The 13,568-nt window shown below is 42.2% G+C and overlaps 1 protein-coding gene across 3 annotated transcripts in view; it reads right to left on the reverse strand.

Annotated features, from left to right (window-relative positions):
• The window catches only part of LOC107267862 (ankyrin repeat and fibronectin type-III domain-containing protein 1), an 80,153-nt gene that overhangs the window by 42,623 nt on the left and 23,962 nt on the right, over positions 1-13,568 (reverse strand). The gene's annotated exons all lie outside the window — the stretch shown is intronic.

Raw genomic sequence — 13,568 nt, forward strand, 5'->3', positions numbered from 1 at the left:
TTCCTGGCAAGTCTTAGGAGTGGTCGTTAACTTTCTTTGGATTCAACTTACTTTTACATTAACCTTATCCACTGTTATAGGCTAGGTTTATATATATATACACCACATACATAGCGCTTCGGGAGAAACTTGAAGCTTTCGTTTCGTTTGGCTTTTCTCTTCATCCGGGATAAACGGGTAGAACCGGAAGTGCACGTAACTCCACAGCATCCCTTTTTCAAACGCTAAAAGTCTGATATACGCTACTCTTCTTTTTTCTCAATTTTCTGTGTTCGTAAAGCTTTTCACCTTCGTTTTCTCATTCCGCTGAAAAATATTCACGTATACCGGGTAAAACAAAATTTACAAAGAAAAAGTATATGCCGTTATCCGTGTATATAGATATAAGATAAACTGCTGTACGCGGGTACAACCTATAAGATCAACCAGAAGATTCGAATGATTGATTATCACTAACAAGCCAGGAAGGAAAGAAATTCTCAAGCATGTTTATCTGATACCTTTTTCGTTATAGGTTTGGCGATACTGATATATCTGATGATATTAAAAAATACTTGTTCCTGTTTCTCCATCGTTTTTTCCTTCAGTCCCTTCGTATACTACCTTCAGACTAATGCCATATTTGCCAACCACATTACTCAGCCCTCTTGTCTTCTTCCTCTGTTTTTTTTTTTCAATTACCTCGAAAGCTCCTCGAAGAAGCCGAAACTGAATAGCAATACTGATACGTTGGAGGAGCCACGTGTGTTCCTTACTGTTGGGTAAATCGATTTTAGTCGATTCGTGTATCTTACAGTTAATAAAAAAATTGGTTGTATTATCGTTAATGGAGTATATAGGATTATTCAATAATATTACACGTAATATAACCGAGCTTTAAATCTTCATTAAAAAAATATTCTCAGATTTCGAATACCTTTCAATTATTTAATTTTGAAATCCACCATGGACCAAAATCTGAAAAATTTAATATTGTGAAGAGAAAAAAGAAATATCTTACACAAGATTTTCTGTTTCAGAAAATTTAAGGTTGTTTCCCCTATATATACTTGGGGAAGTTTTTTACCATCTACCTATCTACCCACTCACCCAGCTACGTACATACCTAACCCGACCTCATAATTCTCTCGTGTAATACGGTCGTGCTCAAGGGTGCAACTATTCACTCTGCTTTACTTCATTTTACTCCACTCTACGTATATATTACTTGCGCGCTCTCCATTACTATTGTTAAGAGGAAAAAAAAGTAGTTCACTCCTGATAACATACCTTATCTTTAGTATTAGGTCGGATGTTATCATTAGCTTGTAGGATGTCAAAAAATATTTTGAAATTCTGTCATCACTTTTCTACAATGCTGATTGACCGTTACTGACGTCATTTCATGCAATATAAATTTGAGGCCTGGTGTCCACGTTCAGGACATAGTCAATTTTACAGATTACAGTTACTTTGGAGATCTTTGAAATAATTTATAAATTTTTTATGGAATGCTAAGGTATGATATAAGGTACAGTGTATTAAAACTGAATAAAAAGTTTGGTGATCAGTGCTTCTTTTTATTTTATCAAACCAATCCGTTGAAGTGCTATTGACTTTTTTTTTCAATAAACATTTTTTACCTTCTCCCTATTTACGAGGGTCGAATAACGGTGGGAGAAGGACTTGACAATTATCTCAAGTCAAAAAGTAGTACCATTACTGGCATTGCCTAAAATGTCTTCTCAAGTCAATCCCTAAGGACCAATCATTCTATTAAGTCGTCTTGGACCTCCTCTTCATGGCTCAATTCAAATCAGAATCTACCCTTGACATATTCCAAGGAGGCTGATAGGGATAACAGAAGTCCTTTGGGCTGATCTGTGAAGTAGCTCAAGTCGTTCAATTTCAATGCTGAACGAACGTCAAAGGACGATTCAAGCTGTCTATCGACGATCCTGTCAGTTATCCAATCTGCAAAGTATCAAATACAGTGTATAAGTAAATAATGAATAATTTGAAACTTTTTTTATATTTCCTCTACTTTACAATAGCACTTATAAAAAATTTTGACAATTTAACAAACGTATACCCACCTGTCAGTTTTTGTATGAAAGTAAAAAAAAAGTGAACCCCTATCGACACTTACATAAAAGTCTGTCTGATCATTGTTAAAGATCCGCAGCATCTCTTTAAATTCGGCATAATTCACGAGTCTGATAAAGAGACAAATAATTTTCATAGCACGTCCCTTGACTTCCTAATTAAATTTGGTCTCATCACGTAACGCCACTCTCGTCACTCCTCTAGGCGAGCACTTCAGTCGCAGTCATTTTCCAATACTAAAGTCAAGCTTAAAGTATCTCGTTTTACCAATTCTACACGAATTTTTCCGTATATCGTTCAGAATTCTTAATTGACTTAATTTTCTTTAAATATCGTCAAATAATTCCCTGTTAAACCCACTGAGACTTTAGTACCGCAAAATCGTGCTTTGCGTAACGAAAATACCTTTAACCTCCATTTTGAGGCTTATACCAACCCAACAGGTCCCACAATACCAATCACACATACTCATAAACAATAACTGAACTAATTATTTTCGTCCTAACCTCAAAGTTAATCTATGCCGAATCAAAGTAGAGCATTTCACGAGTAACAGACACGTTTCTCATCATTTGGCGATATCTTGAATCAGCCAGTAAACCCAGTCCAGGCATTTGATTTGCGTCAGGTCACAAAGGCGACAATCGAGTTTCCGCTCGAAGCGCCCTCTGAGAGCTGACGGAATGCAAGGTAACTAACGTTGCAGACGTTTGATATTCCTCTGAAGTCCCTCCTCGCTTATTACTCCATTAAATGCGTCACTGGCAGGTGTCCAATTTGATTAACCAAGCTTCCAAAGGAACACCTACGCTTCCTTCTTCTTCTTCTTCCGCGAAGCTAACGAAATTACAGCAAAGGGAATCAGTGGCAGCAACCTCGCTCCATCTAAAATAAATATATACGTCATTTTTTTCACTCACGTCATGGTATACTCATCGGCAAATATACATATACAAATGTACCATACCTGCTTATGTTCCCATTTTAGATGAATTCCCCGCAACGTACAAGGACGAAGCTTTCAGCAGACCTCGTTAGAAATTGTGTCACTGAACTTGGAAGCTCCTTTGTCATTCCCCTACAGGAATCAGCTTGTCTCTGTGCTTTTTGTTGTTTTTACTTCTTTTTTTTCTGTTTATCCTCCTCGACTCCTACAAACACTCAAGGCTGATAATATCTTGTTATTTCGAGAACGGCTGACTGCAGCCCCACATGAGACTACAATATTTCAAGCCTCTTGGTTATGCTAGGAAGTTTAGTTATTACTTTGCTCTGCGCCAATTTTCATTTCAAATATATATCATTGTGACCGAATGCGTTTCTATTTGTTTAAGGAACATTTTTATGTAGTGATAACAATCTTTATAGTACTTACCATTGCCAGGGGGGCAGCACGTACCCGCTTGAGTAGTTATGGCAAAGTGCAGCTGCAAGAAAGTTCTATGTGGCTCTTGGGAAAATGTCATTTCAGGGAAAAATTGTCTAGAGAAAAAAAAAAAAGAAATTTTTTTCTCCTCTTGTAGTTTTCTGTATCTTCAATAGCGATCATATATAGATACTGACACGTGGGAATTCAATTCTTTTCAGATAAAATTTTTACACGATATCTGACGAAAGTGCGAAGCGACCTGTACAACCCCAATTTCTATAATGGTCAAGTTCGATTGGTCGTTCGACATAGAGCAGAGTGATATAAAGGGTGGGAAAGATTGAATTTGTACGTTGAAAAAAAAAAAAATGTAAAAGATCGATATTGAGCTTGGATTCGAGATGTCAGATGATCGTCGTATGACGTAATACGCGAAGAGAAGAGAGAGGGTAAAAAATCCAAATCGATTGGAACCAATTGGAATTTTTTTCGAAATTTCAAAATTTTTAAGCCATCAGTTTCACGAAAAATTCGTTTAAAAAATTTTTCAAAGTGGACGATCACGATCTATTAAAGGGATGACGGCGCTCCAAGAGACGAGAAAGACAGGAAGCAAGTAGACAAAGAATGCCAATGATATTTCGCAACGAAAAATGAACCGTCCGACAGGAAGTGACGAACGGTAGAGATTCGCGACCCCACTGTCCCTACGTCGACAACCCCACTTTATTTTCCACAAATGTTCAGATGAGCACCCGTCAAAACACGGAAATAACATGAGCCGTGACAACGTTGTAAACCCACCCTTGTCAGAGAAAGGTATTTTTCCAGTCCAAGAGGAACGAACGTATAGCGTTGTGCTCCAGGAAACAAAGAAGGGCGGAAAACATTAGAAAATTCAAAAAGGAAAGAAAACATAATTTCGAGAAAGAAAATTCAAGTGGAATTTCAAAAGAAATTTCAGTGTGAAACGCGAAAAACAAAAAAAAAATTTAAAGAAAGCAGACTCAAAAAACGAAGAAAAGCTCTTTCTGTCCTGACTCGTTAAATTTTTTTTGAGGAAAATTTTCAATATTAATACGATAACATATATTTCATAGAGCAGCAAGAGGGACAGAAATCGAATATGAACGTATCATCTAAGTTTATACGTTGTGACGTATGCCGTTCATCGGCGTCGCCTACAAATAATCCGTGGCTGCTCCCAACGTGCTGTAATCGAAGAAAAGATCCGAAGATCTAATTGTTGGGCGCCAGGTGCGGCTTTCCCGACCACCACCCCTGGCCACGGCCGTTTTCAGGTTTCCCGGCGGCTCAGCCTCAGCGCACTGAAAATGGTAGAGGGGAACATGGGGGCGACGAGAGAGAATTTGAAGTCAACCGATAGGCGCGCAAAATAATAAGACAGCAAGTAGGATACCGTTCCGTTTATTACCATCAAATAAACGGCGGATTTTACAATACAAATCCCGTCGCGTACAGTGTGTCCTCCAACGGCGGCTCACGACTATTCCGAGTCGTGATTTCTAGCCTGCCCCAGACCTGTCCCTATTTCGGTGGCCCTACCGAATCCGCTAATCCCCTCGCGATCCTAACAGGTCTCGTTGGAGACGAGCCTTTCCTTCCTCGGGAGTGTGCCCTCTGACGTCGGTAGCCACCTGAGGCCTCCGTGTGTCGGCACCACTCCCGCTCGGCTATCTTCTCGCGCAAGATATTCTCTAAATAAGACCGCCCCTGCGGTACTTACCGAGAGCTGGCTGTCCCATCAGTCCCGTACCAAATCCCAAATCGTGGTGGCCGTGCCCCTTCCGCCTATCCCCGTGGGCCGCATCCCGGCTCCACGAGGGTGTCCATCAAACACTCGGAATTTCACACACACGGCCACGCACTGGCACCAGACCATACAAAAAAACCCGGGAGCCATGGTCCTCTGCGAGAGATCCCGATAATCGCAATCCGCGATTATCCGATAGCTCCGCTATCGCCCGAGCACGGAAGAAGGACTCATTTCTCGCGGTCCGCCGGATACCCGAGTCCTTCCACGCGGACTCCCCGCGACACACTCTCTCTTATCCTACCTACCGCTCTTCGCGGTAGGTCAAAAATCAAAACAAATCTCCTCTCCGGCGCCCTCCCCGCGGACCCGCAAACCGTAGCCGATCAAAGTTCCCGGGGCACCGGCAGTGCGTCCTGGCGGTTGAGCACCCCTTGCGTGGGGGCTCTCAACCCAAAAGGGCCCCGTGCCTCCGCCGCCCGTCCACTACTTTCCCCCGTTCCCTCCTCCCGAACCACGGACCTACGAACTCTTTGGAGATGGAGGCCGGAGGCACTGCCGTCCTGCCAGTAGCGCACGGAGGTGCGGGGCTTTTGTAATGTGTCATTCTGACGCCACGTTGCAACGTGTAGATACATATGCATATACATATACGTATATATACAGGGTGTCTAAAGTTCGTTCCGTCCTAACTCACGGAAAGACTATACAGTTAGTTAGACCCGTCTCAGAAGGTTTTACTGAGAGAATGGAATAGAAGCTCGTCAGATCGTCAAGTTAGACGAGGAGCCAAGATAGCGAAAATGGTTGAAGATTCACGAACTAAGGAATTGCCTGACCTGGTTTATAACTCTACTTTACCTTTCCAGTCCAATTTCACAGGTCACCCTCGTTCGCGACACGTGAATAACGTGCGAATGTTTCAAGCAATCCCAAAACACGCAAATAACATATCACTGCGTATTTGATTCCAGTAGTACTTTTCTTATCACCAGCGTAGTTCAGATATGCGTTACATACGACAGGTCGAGTATTTACGAAGTTTGCCAAGATGGTTGTACCATAAGAATCGACTGGATAACGTGATACGCAAAGAAGGTCAAATGTCATTCAGTCAAATATCATTCCAGTAACCAAAAAAATTGTCGGAGTTATCGATCTGATACAAAAACCATACTTTCCATGCAGACTGTATCGTCCCCTAAAAGTCAGACGAATAATGGAAACAATGACCGGAATACGTAAGATACTCTGGTAGCAGCCATGATATTACGTAACGCATCAATATATGGATTTCCATAACCGTATCATCCTATTTTAATCAACCGTCTGAATTATGCCGCAAAACCATCCAGGTGGCAGCACTTGTCCGCAGTGCTACGATCCGCGGAGGTCAGATGGTCGGTGAAAAATTATCAGTTCCCACCATGAATTCTGCGATCGAACGCTGTATGATGATCTGCCCTTAGATTCCTGCATGAGGATTTAGCCTAAGACCGCCTCTATGAGAATCTACCCTTAGTTTTTGAAAGACCGATCGATTAATAGAAATAAACGTTGCAGCGCTCAAGCGGATCCAGTAGTAAAGACCAGCTCAATAGTCGTACGGCAGCAAGTAGTAATGATGGATCGATCGTCAGACAAAAAGCCAGTAGGTAGCTACATGAAAACAAGCCCATAAAAAAAAATGTGGGTGTGGTCATACATATATATGTTACACTCCGACAACCCTATTCGACGTAATAAATTCTTTTATGAGCGAAAAAAGCAATTTTCCACAATTTCCCAATATTTTCAACCCATCAATCATATACCTGGTAGCAGCGACAATACGGCATGTAGAAATCAACCAATGACAGACTGTACACTTTGGTCTAAAATTTTCATGAAAATTACATAGTCCACCTTCCTCGTCTAAGGAACAATTAATAACCCACGTATTACCTCAAAAATCGCTAATTCTAACAAATGGACACGTGTCGACTTCACGGTGTCCTCGAACCGACAGTTCTTGTACTGTACTGTACGTTGTTATACAGTCACGTATGAGGGACCCGGCGGTCCATTTTTTGTTCATAGATGTTTGTCCTTTGTTTTCAACGTCAACTAAAAGCCAACCGAAAACTTTTCTATTGGATTGTATTACGATACCCGTGCAAAAGTTCGGAATTGTACAGTCAGTTAAGCATATTCCGTGGAGCTTTGCTCGATTTCGTTCCTTCGTCCTTTTTCAACTATTGCTCTTTTTTTTCATTCCTCTTCCTGCCTTACTTCCCTACTGTGCTCCTGGTTTCTACAGCTCTCGTAGGAATCCACGTATAACCCTCGTAAATCGGACGCGCCGACCCCAAACCGGCAGCTACTACTTTTCGTTTGGGATATCAGAAAGTTTCCTTATCAAGGGGAAACGACGGTTTCACTCCTCTTCTCCATTGTTTCTGCTACCGACGCACACGTTACATGAGCTTGAGGAATATTATTGAATTCCATTCGATTAGACAACTGAGACCTGTGGTTGATCTTGTAAAATACGTAAATAGGGGTAAAGGGCTGGCAAGATGGACCCGGGTGGGGCAAGTGAAGCTATCGTCAAAATTTAGGGTTGGTACGGAGTGACGATATATTTTTCAAAATTGCTCCTACATTATTTCTCTAAGGGTTGCGTTTCACCCCACTTTTAATCGTGTAAGGAATTAAAAAAAATAACCAAACTTGACTGTACTAGTTATCTCATTTGATCAGATTAAATCTAATTTCGCCGATTCGCAAAGGATATTACGTAATTATTAAAAAAAAAGATACAGGGGTAACGTCCCCGTACCTTGAGCGACCTAACATTCATTTACGCTCCTGAGTGGCGTCGCGACGCTTTTTCCTCTTGAGGGACACTCCACCCCTGAGGGAATATCCATAAATTACGTATAATTGGCTGACGGAACAAAACTGGCTGATTTTATGCATGTTAAAAAAATTTCTTCAATCCGAGTGCACTCGTCTCATTCACGTTGGTAGGTTGGTTGGCTGAATACCTACAACAATTGACTATCCCTCAAAGCTTTGCATAACGGGTCACCCGTTAGCTAGTGAACGGTCTAATTTTCACGGTCCGATTTATACGGCGCGTTTATATGAATAATTTACGGGGGGGAACTCGCGCCGTCATTACTTTTTCCCTCTCAGACCCTAAAAGCCAAAACGCGCTAATAATCTTCACATTCAAAGCGGAGATTAAACTCAGACAGCATTGTACGGGACAACGGTGTAGCAGGCAGACGTTTAAATCGGATCGCGTCTTCCTATAATTCCTCGCGTAAAGCATCAGGAAGTTGCAGCTTAAAGAGCACCTAAAATACTTGTAAAATTATACGAGCGTGTTTTGGTTAGGTTTCCATGTATATTTATGAGGAAGGGTGACCCGTCGAATTACATAAAATTGACATTGTCTGTTTCAGCCTGGGAAATGCAATTGTACAATTGTACAATACCGAAGTATCTTCATATAAAAGTACATATTACTCGTTCCTTCGTACACGCGTAGTAATAGATGTCCTCCGGATACGCATGGGTTTGGCTAGTATCCCGCAGCCACGTAAAGTCGTTCAAGGCTGAAAACCCGTGCTAAACTTTTCACGGAAAAATTTCGGTCCGATCGCGGTACAGACTTTTCAATGACTAATGTTGGGATTCATGGGGTTCACGGCTGCCGGCAGACGTTGATGAAGGTCCAAGACACTTCTCCGTCGGCCGTCGCTTCCCTGACTCAGCGTAATATTTAATAGACTTAAACGTACATGCATAACGGCCAATGAGGAATCGATCATACTTTTGTAGGTTATGAGAGAATTCTACAATGTCGTAAAATTTCGTCAACCCGGTAGATCCGGATTATCGAGGGTAAACGAACTTTTTTTTTTTCCAAGCGCCGTGAAGTTAGCCGCGTCCGTCTAACCTCCAGCCAAGAGATTCTCGCCCGTGGCCGGAAAATTACTAGTCGTACCTGACTGTCAGGTATCTAAGCCAACCTAACCTAACCTCAGCGTATTGCTAAGCGAAGTAGGTCGCCGCGTCAGGTCTGGCAAGGGTCCAATGATTTCCTAGATTTCGATGCAGGAGGCTTTACTGTTCTTACGAAAAGCCAAAAGAATGGCCTTATTACGTATGTATATATCGTGTGTATGTACAACGAAATACTGCTTATCGAAAACCAAAAGAATGGTATTGCGTATATAATACTGCGTGTACAAAGAGTTCCCGCTGACATAAAGGTAGAAAGGTTATGAATGCAACGTCGACTTATCTCGCAGCACGAAACAGGCAGTCGCTGGCTACGTTGGGTTGACTGCAAAAAGTTTGGGCTTACGTTTGGAATTCCGGCTGGTACGACTGCATGGAAATTTTGTAGGAGTGCCGTGATATAGGCGGGAAAAATAGGAAATTTTGAAATTTCAACAGTCAGTATCAGGATTTACAACGTCATTTCGAAGGGACTGAGGACGAAAAAGATTTACAAAAAATATAATTATGCTTCGAAATAGAGAATGCTCGATATAAATTTTTTTGCAATATTGACATCCCCTCTCGGATCGTTCGTAGTTCTTTTTTTTTTGTTTTTACAATCGAAATTTCGAACTTTTTTTTTCTTCCGTTTTACAACCCCTGTAGCTACCGGCAAGATGCTCCATTACTTTTTTATGGCCTTTCACCCTGTTTTTTGTTGTCGCAGAAAGTGGCCCCCGAAAACCAACCCTCGTCACGAAAAACCCCCGTTCAGAGTTTAAATCGGAAGTCAAATTCAAGTAAAAAATCATCCGGCAACCCTTAAGCGTTCAGATATTTTTTCATCGGGACTCCTATTTATTATATAAAATTTTTGTTTCGTCCCCTCACGATTCTCATCTTACAATTTGTTCATTCGTCAAGAACCTTCGAGAACCTTCTAGAACTTATGTAAACCCTATGAAATTGTCCCGTAAACATGCCAGCAGAGCCACTTTCTTATATATATGGGTAAATCGTTAGCGTTCGTATACAGGCGCTGACGGATACACGTGAAGTTGGCGTCGCTGTCAGTATCGATTATCGATTCTACGAAAACCACCCCATTTACGTATTTCGCCTGACGTTCCGTCTGTTAAAACGATCTGCAGTCGTACAATTAAAAAAAAAAAACTAAAAAAAATTTGTTAATAACGTCAACGAATACTGATAACGAAGCTAATCAATTCCCACCCTCTCTCTTCCTCCCCATCTCGCCCCCTATTCAAAGTACGTTTCGTGCCTTTCAATAATGATACAGTCCAATATCCCTTACACAGGGAAAAAAACGGCAATGGTAAGAAGAAAAAGAGATACAGGGATGTTTCTTGAATTTTTCGGCAGGATAATTCCCACCGGAGATGAAATCCCTCTGCGACTGCCGTGAATGATGCTTGTAAAAAAAAATTTTGTCTTCGCCCACATATTTTTTTGTAAGCATCAAGCATACTTTATAGGGGGTATTTGTATCATCCCTTGAATGTGGACAGAAGGTTCGGAGCGACGAAACGACACTAGCAGAACCAGTGCTTCTCAACGAGCGACCATCCCTTGAAATCATTCCCTAAATAAGCACCCTTTCCACGAGGGTGTTAGGGGTGGCCAAATCTAAGTAGACAAGGGACCCCTCTCCATCCCTAAATCACCATTAAAAGCGCCTGACGACCTAGTAGTAAATTAACACCCTCACTTGACTTTCCGTTGACTTTGAGACAAATAAAAAATTATTTTATAAAAGCACTAACAACCCTCTAAGGATCTCTGGAACTTTTGTTACTCCACTCGGCAAAGGTTAACCCGACTGCATCTGTCTCGTTCGTATGTTTTGAAAACGTACGCTTACGCTATGACAGTGCAGTGGGTACAGTTTGCACGCACCGTAAAGATCTCCCTTACAGGGAACTACGTTATCGACCGTTAATCCATATTCCGTGATGACTCAAAAGGGACTGACAACGGTCGTACCAATTGGATTTTCTCAAAGAACCATAACCAGGAAATCACATTTATATTTTGGAATGCCACCCCATGAGATCCCAACTTCACAATCGTCCGGTCGAGCAAATTTATATCGATAATTCCTAACGCGCTATCCTTCATGCAATTCTTTTATTACTGATATACATATACAGAGTTAGCCAGTGCAAACGCGCCAGCTGAAGTTGACCGCAAGTGGCCGAGGCGGCAGTGTGGCCTTTCCAAAAAAAGACAGCCAGCCACAGCTGACTTAACTGATACCTACACACTGTCATTACAATATCAATATCGACGAATTATTTCGATAACCAAACTACTGAAATATTTCAATAATCCCCCAACTACGAGTCAGCGTGCGCTTATCTGAATCGGTCACGGCGGAGCTGTCAGTTTTTGGAAAGGCCACACCGCCGTGCCGGCCACTTGCGCCCAACTTCAGCCGATAGGTTTCTAGCCACGTAGCCCTGTACATGTAACTCAAAAACTACGTCACCAGACGTAACAGCGACCTAACGTCCCAAGAGGACGATAACAGCTAACAGCGATAAACTTCCTTAATTATGACGAAAGTTAAATTTCGGATATTATCCTTTACCTCGAGGAACGTCCCTGGAAATTCGAGCGTCGTAGTCCAATTTTATCGAGATCGATGAACCGGAAGCGAAAAAAAAGAAGAAATTCAAAACCCGATAAATATTCCTATGGACGGACAACGTCCTTACACCCATAGGACCACATAGCGAATTAATAGTTTAGGATCGATTTACATGTAGGAAGTGTCGGGTGGGGTGGAGCAATTAGCATCCTTATCGTCACGCGACAATACGTAAGTCACCCCAGACCTGTAATTTGTCCTTAATTTCCTTTTTCATTTGCCCGCATAAATTGACCAAACTGCTAATAATCCATAATCCAAGATCTTTACGTACCGCAACAACCTCACCGACCGGTAGAACCAAAGCGTTTATCACGTTGAGCGCGACGTCAGTCCCTGCAGGGACTGACAGTGGACTTTCCGTCGAAGTGACGTCACTCTCTCAGTACTGGCAGTGGACTTTCTGTTCGGGCGGCGTCACTCCCTGGGGACTGACAGTGGACTTTTCCTTTGAGGGACATCGGTGCGTGGGACTGGCAGTGTCAAGGTCAACAAAAAATGTCTATACTTTTGCAATGCCCGCACCATTGTTACACTCCAAAGGGCAGATAAGAAGCTGAGACAAAGTAAACTTCTGTTCATACTCTCTATCCCAGAAACCTCGTGAGCACAAAGTTCTCGCTCGCTGCCGTCTGAGCGGAAAGGATAGCAAAATCGGCGCAAACGCTATCGCGCGTTACACAGCCACTGTGTATATTCGCACGTAACCCATACAACAGGCGCATAAACCGCGCATTACTTATTACATTAAAGTTACTACACATAAGCTGATCTACGATACGTCGACTGATGGGCAAGGCTGCCAGGCGACGCCGCCTCGGCAGGACAATCTTCGCTCCGCAATTGATTTTCTCGAGACAGCCATAAGCCAATATCGAGCGGATCGCTTTGATTTTCGGGATACCGACGGTTCTTTCAAAGGTAACATAGTCACCTATATAGAAACAATTGAAAAGAATCTCAAAGGAACTAAGGATGTTTCGAGAGAACGACTATGTATCAAGACTGATACCTGCCGTATTTTTTTTTTTAAATATACATCATCGTATTTCCATTCTTGCCCCTCTTAGCGTATATGGCGAGGTGCGAGAGTCGACCGATCATTGGAGCGAGGATTGTATTGCCAGCGCCTGAATTATCCGAAATTGGCCACAAGCGGTATTAGTTGTCCGAATAACACGTGGTCACACTCGCAGACCTGTTCGACTGATTTGTTTACTTGAAAAAGAGTTCAAGTAACATTCTCGATTAGCTGTCAAATATTTGTCGACCTTCGGCCATTTCTAATGACGCCGAAATTCAAAATCACGTAACGATGAATTATCACGACGCGATTTTCAGGTAATTTTTGAATTATAAATTTGACGCTTTTACCGTAGCTAACTTCTTTTCCTTCCCTCCACCCCACCACCCTATTTCATGGGAATACTCACCGACTCGCTTCTTGTCAGGCGTTGCTTGAAATACATATGTATGCCTTCTGGCGACGTATGTAGCTTTACGGATTTTCCGTTTTTATATCCTCGGATTCTTTCTACGTCGATCGTAGGACATTCGTAAAGGCTTCACGTTTTACGTCTAACGACCCATCTGGTCATTTTTGTTTTTTATTCTTTTGCGAGACCACCCCCTTTTTTTCCCGTCACAACCCCCCCCCCCCCCCCCCCCTCTCC

Source organism: Cephus cinctus, unplaced genomic scaffold, assembly GCF_000341935.2.
Source record: "Cephus cinctus unplaced genomic scaffold, Ccin1 Ccin1_scaffold0457, whole genome shotgun sequence".
NCBI lineage: Eukaryota > Metazoa > Arthropoda > Insecta > Hymenoptera > Cephidae > Cephus > Cephus cinctus.